Here is a 6,219-nt window from a genome sequence, read left to right as displayed (position 1 = left end):
TTGAGTGGAGCAAGATGAGTCTCGTCCGCACATGACTGCAAGTATGTAAATAACATACATTTAAAGGAAAATTCCTTTAAAGAGAATTTCCAACCTTCTTGAAAATTTTACAGGGGACAGGGTTTGTTTTAAGAAAAAGAAAAACAACCTTAAAGGGGTTGTCCAGCTTTAGGCTACAAGCCTGCAATTTCTCTGTGCGCGCTGTGAGGATTCTCAGGTGTCGGTGCCCGATGTGAATTGAGTGCAGCCGAACACAGTCTAGTCAGAATGTGGCCAGAAGTAGAAGTATGCGTATCACATGCTTGTGGTCACACACCCGACACCTGAAAATCCTCACAGCGAGCAGGGTGTGCAATGTGAGGATTCACAAGTCTGCAGTCACATAAAGTGACTGCAGTCTTGTAGCTTAAGGCAGCTTGCACCTGTTCACACTTGCTTTATTCTGTTCGGAGGTGCTGGTCAAGTTTTTTTTATAGTTTACTTTTGGAGGTTGTGACAGCTTCCTTTTCTGACTGTGCACTCCTCTGATCAGCCTAAGGCCCCCTTCACATGTACATGTCTGCGTTACGTGTGGCATCCGTTTTTTCCATGGATACCACACGTGCCCATTATAACCTACTAGCTATTCAACCCGTTCTACGCCCGGGTGGCAAGCATTTTTATTGGTATATGGTATCCCATGCTGGTATGTGCTGCCCCCCTTCTGGTATTTGTGCTGCCCCCATCCTGTCCCCACCATCCCATCCTGGTATGCATGGCACCTCTCACCCCCAATCCTGGTATGCAAGGCACCCCTCACCCCCAATCCTGGTATGCATGGCACCCCTCACCCCCAATCCTGGTATGCATGGCACCCCTCACCCCCAATCTTGGTATACATGGCACCCCTCACCCCAAATCCTGGTATGCATGGCACCACTCACCCCCAATCCTGGTATGCATGGCACCCCTCACCCCCAATCTTGGTATGCATGGCACCCCTCACCCCCAATCTCGGTATGCATGGCACCCCTCACCCCCAATCCTGGTATGTGTGGTACCCCATCCCTCATCCCTATCCTGGTATGTATGGTATCCCAGATCCTGGTATGCATGGGCCGCTCACCCTCATCCTGGTATGCATGGCACCCCTCATCCCCATCCTGGTATGCATGGCACTCCTCATCCCTATCCTGGTATGCATGGGCCCCTCATCCCCAATCCTGGTATACATAGTACCGCTCATCCCCAATCCTGGCATACATGGTACCCCTCATCCTTATCATGGTATGTATGGTACCCCTCATCCTGGTATGCATGGTACCCATCATTCCTATCCTGGTATGTATGGTCCCCTCATCCCTATTCTGGTATGCATGGCACCCCTCACATCCCTATTCTGTTATACATGGCACCCCTCACACCCCAATCCTGGTATGCATGGTCCCCTCACCCCCCAATCCTGGTATGCATGGTCCCCTCACCCCCCATTCCTGGTATGCATGGTCCCCTCACCCCCCAATCCTAGTATGCATGGTCCTCTCACCCCTTAACCCTGGTATGCATGGTCCCCTCACCCCCCAATCCTGGTATGCATGGTCCCCTCAACCCCCAATCCTGGCATGTGTGGTACCCCTCACCCCCCAATCCTGTTAAGTGTGGTACCCCTCACCCCCCAATCCTGGTATGCATGGTCCCCTCACCCCCCAATCCTGGTATGCGTGGTACCCCTCATCCTGGTATGCTTGATCCCCTCACCCCACAATCCTGGTATGCATGGTCCCCTCACCCCACAATTCTGGTATGTGTGGCCCCCTCTTCCCTTTCACACTGTACACACATACAAAAAAATAAACAGTTATACTCACCTTTCTTCTCTGTGCTCCAGCGCTGCTGCGTCCTGTTCTGCCGGAGGCCGGGGGAGGAGTGTGGAGACGGAGCACCGCGCTGTCCGGCGCCATTTTGCTGAAGACACACTGCAAATGTATCTTCAGTAAAATGGCGCAAGATAGCGCTATGTGCATGCGCCGATCCGGCGCCTCACTCCTGCCACCGTCTCCGGCGAAGAGAGGCGCTGCGGCAACGCTCCTCCCGGTCAGGTAAGTATGTAAGTATGGTGTCGGAGATCGCGGTATGCGTTCAGTGCCTACGCATACCGCGATCTCCGGCACCATACACTCCTCTTACCTGTAACGGCTGGATGGGTGATTCTGTCTGGAGCCAGACTGCGCGTCACGCATGCGCAGTCTATCGAGGCTTCAGACAGAGACACGCTTGCAGTGTTATATTATAGATGGTGTTTTTCCGGTAACGGTTTTATATGAATTTATGAAGGTGCCTAAGGCTTTTAATTAATGCTGGATCCTACCTGCCCTTTACATTTTTACGCTTATAGCCCGGGAGAGGCATGACTGATAAATATTAGGATTAGGATCCCATCAAAGAAAGGTCACCTTGTCACGGCTAGTGGGCTCTCCTGAATTTGCCAATTTATGAGCTAAATACTGTAATTTTTATAAGTAAATTCTATATAGCAGTAATGCGGTTCAAATGTCATATATTCAATGTTTGCAGCACTTACAGGGGCGGCTGTATTCTCCTGTATCTATCTATACTGAGGAGAGGGTGGACATGCCTTGGTGTTTGGGACCTGATCTTTTAAGACCCTAACAACGCCCCCGCTGCTATCCGTCCTTGGTGACACTTTGCAGCAGCCAACAGAATGTCTCCGCACTGTGACCTTAAACTACATTCTCACTTATCTTTTTGCAAAGGACCAGAAAAAGAGGGGAGGAGACATCACACCATGTGAGCACATCCCGCCCACTTTTACTGCAGTCTTAATGCAATCTAACACTACACTAGATTCATGGGAAATGTCTGCAGCTGCTCCCCCTAGTGTTTAAAAGTTGAAAATATCAAAACTTTTACAATTTTTATATTTTTTTACCATTAAAAGATTTTTTTTTTTAAATTAAAACTTTAGTGCTTTACATTTTTTCAATTGTTGCTGCGAGACCTCTGAAGATGATGAGTATTATACTATCCATTTCTGAGCTTTACATTGCTTTACTCCCTACTTCACAGTACACTGACGTTGAGTATGATCTCATCCATATGGGGTCACAAAGGTTCAGCTAATGTTATCGCCTTTTGCAGGGCTTTTCATACTGGATACATCACCGTCCATCATATGAAAGTCCAACAATAAACAATATTCCATGGACCCTGGAGGTAAATCCCAAACTTCCCCCTGATCTTCTCTATGGGATATTCATGAAGCTGCTTTATATTTTATCCATGACTGTATAATAACAAGGGCTCTCTGGTTGATTAGATTATGTATAAGAGAATTTCTAAATGTTTTTTTTTTATTACAGGATGACCCAGGGCCGGCTCCAGGTTTTTCTGGGCCCCGGGCGAAAGAGTCTCAGTGGGCCCCTTTAACACATACCACGATTCATGATGCAGAGATACGGCAGAGAAATATATATATATATATATATATATATATATATATATATATATAGTACAATGCAAAGATTTCACTTCTTACATTACATGAGTGATATCTATTGTAAATTCCACAATAGCTCAGAAACCGGTGAATCGCTCCACACAGAATACTGGCCCTCATATAAGGCTCCATACGGAATACTGGCCCCCATATAACGCTTCATACGGAATACTGGCCCCCATATAAGGCTCCATACAGAATACTGGCCCCCATATAACGCTCCATACAGGATACTGGTCCCCTTATAAAGCTCCATACAGGATACTGGCCCCCATATAACGCTCCATACAGGATACTGGTCCCCTTATAACGCTCCATACAGGATACTGGTCCCCTTATAAAACTCCATACAGGATACTGGCCCCCATATAACGCTCCATACAGGATACCGGTCCCCTTATAACGCTCCATACAGGATACCGGTTCCCTTATAACGCTCCATACAGGATACTGGCCCCCATATAATGCTGCATGCAGGCTGCTACCCCCCACATAATGCCCCATACAGGCTGTCCCCCCCTTATAATGCTCCATGCAGGCTGTTACCCCCCACATAATGCCCCATACAGGCCCCCCCCCCTTTTAATGCTCCATGCAGGCTGTTAACCCCCACATAATGCCCCATACAGGCTGCCCCCCCTTTATAATGCCCCATGCAGGCTGTTCCCCACCTTATAATGCCCCATGCAGGATGCCCCCCCCCTCTTTATAATGCCCCATGCAGGATGTCCCCCCCTCTCTTTATAATGCCCCATGCAGGATGCCCCCCCCTTCTCTTTATACTGCCCCATGCAGGATGCCCCCCCCCTTCTCTTTATACTGCCCCATGCCTCCATACATTAAAAAAAAAAAATCAAATACTCACCTCCCTTCTGCTACCTGCTGCCCGCTGCTCGGGTCCGAACTCCAGCGTTGTCGGCGTCTTCCCGCTCAGCGCTCCCTGTGACGGCTCAGGGGAGGGCGCGGTGTAAAGACGTCACCTGAGACGTCACAGGGAGCACAGAGCAGGAAGACAGCTGATCTGCGGAGGCACGGGGAGAGGTAAGTATCGGGCAGCCGGGGCCCTGAGCAAGCGGCGGAGAAGGGCGGGCGCTGACACCGCTCTCCTCCGCCCATAGCCCAGCGGGGTGCGCGACCGCCAGTGGGCCCCTCTGCCTGCTCAGGGCCCCGGCATTTGCCCGGGTGCGCCGGGTGCTGACGCCGGCCCTGGGATGACCCACTACGTGTGGTTCCCTGGAAAAATTCCTCTGAAGATTCCATCAAGCTTCCTCTTTGGATCTTCCGTGCCACAGTTTTTGTTGCGCTGATGACACTTGTGACAATACTAGAGAACTTGGCTTTAAAGCGCACCTGTCAGCAGGATTGTGCTTAGTAAACCACATACACTGACCGGTGGGCGCCATTACACTGAGTAAAATGATAGCTTTGTTGATGAAATCCGTCCAGAGGTTCTTTTATAATCTTTAGTTTCAGTTTTGCCATAATGAGATACTCATGCTCTGGGGTGGGACTTTAGGGAGGTGCTGTAGCTGGTGCTCTCATTATGTATGCCTATCTCTGACAGGTCACTGTGCTTTCAGTCGCCGGCCTAATATTTTAAATATTGCCTTTGTAATTTCTCTGCCAATTTGAAATTTACATCCCCAAAATGGCCGCAAAGGCCCGCGCATGCGCAGTAGCATCTTTCGGTTGCCGAAAGATGTTACTGCACACGCGCGGTTGCCATTTTGCTAAAGGAAAAAGAAACTTGCCTGCAGCAATATGGCACCCAGCAACCGAAAGATGCTACTGCGCATGCGCGGGCCCCGGCGGCCATTTTGGGGGATGTAAATTTCAAATTGACAGAGAAATTACAAAGGCAATATTCACTGTCAACCCAGATAACCCCTTGCGAACTGCCCCCTTCTGCTTGCTACAAAACATGACAAACTGCATAGCCCCGCAGGATAAAGGGCAGGGAAGGCCCAAAAGGATGGGAAGCGAAAGAAAAGCAGCAAGTGCCCAATGTTTTCGCAAGTGTCTGCAAAGTCAATGAGGGAAGAGATGCGCTGCAATGGTCAGCAAATGAGAAAGGAGCTGTGCTGCATTGGCTGGGAATCAAACCCGGGCCTCCCGCATGGCAGGCGAGAATTCTACCACTGAACCACCAATGCTTGGATGAGTCCTTTATGTCAGTGGTGCCTGCCAGAACAAGGTTCCAGGATCAGACGGCCACCATCGCCCGACCTGACCAAATGAAGCTCTTGTGGTGCGGTGCGGTGCGGTGTGGTGCGGTGCATGTCTGCAGCCCGGCTAGCTCAGTTGGTAGAGCATGAGACTCTTAATTTCAGGGTCGTGGGTTCGAGCCCCATGTTGGGCGGTTGCTTATTGCTGCCTTTTACTACTTATGCTAACCACTGTCAACCCAGATAACCCCTTACGAACTGCCCCCTTCTGCTTGCTACAAAACACGACAAACAGCATAGCCCCGCAGGATAAAGGGCAGGGAAGGCCCAAAAGAATGGGAAGCGAAAGAAAAGCAGCAAGTGCCCATTGTTTTCGCAAGTGTCTGCAAAGTCAATTAGGGAAGAGATGCGCTGCAATGGTCAGCAAATGAGAAAAAGAGCTGTGCTGCATTGGGCAGGAATCAAACCCAGGCCTCCCACATTGAAGGCGAGAATTCTACCACTGAACAACCAATGCTTGGATGAGTCCTTTATGTCAGTGGTGCCTGCCAGATCCAG

The 6,219-nt window shown here is 49.8% G+C and overlaps 2 non-coding genes across 2 annotated transcripts; one reads left to right on the top strand and one right to left on the bottom strand.

Moving 5' to 3' along the window:
* Positions 1-5,578: 5,578 nt before the first annotated feature.
* Positions 5,579-5,649, bottom strand: TRNAG-GCC (transfer RNA glycine (anticodon GCC)). The gene has a single exon. It is a non-coding gene; the product is annotated as a tRNA-Gly (tRNA).
* A 133-nt stretch (positions 5,650-5,782) lies between these two features.
* TRNAK-CUU (transfer RNA lysine (anticodon CUU)) lies at positions 5,783-5,855 on the top strand. Its single transcript has one exon. It is a non-coding gene; the product is annotated as a tRNA-Lys (tRNA).
* Positions 5,856-6,219: the final 364 nt, after the last annotated feature.

This window comes from Phyllobates terribilis, unplaced genomic scaffold (assembly GCF_046119375.1).
Source record: "Phyllobates terribilis strain yellow unplaced genomic scaffold, ASM4611937v1 Scaffold_17__1_contigs__length_24005725, whole genome shotgun sequence".
NCBI lineage: Eukaryota > Metazoa > Chordata > Amphibia > Anura > Dendrobatidae > Phyllobates > Phyllobates terribilis.
Note: the sequence above shows the minus strand (reverse complement) of the source record. Positions and strands in the feature narration are given on the sequence as shown.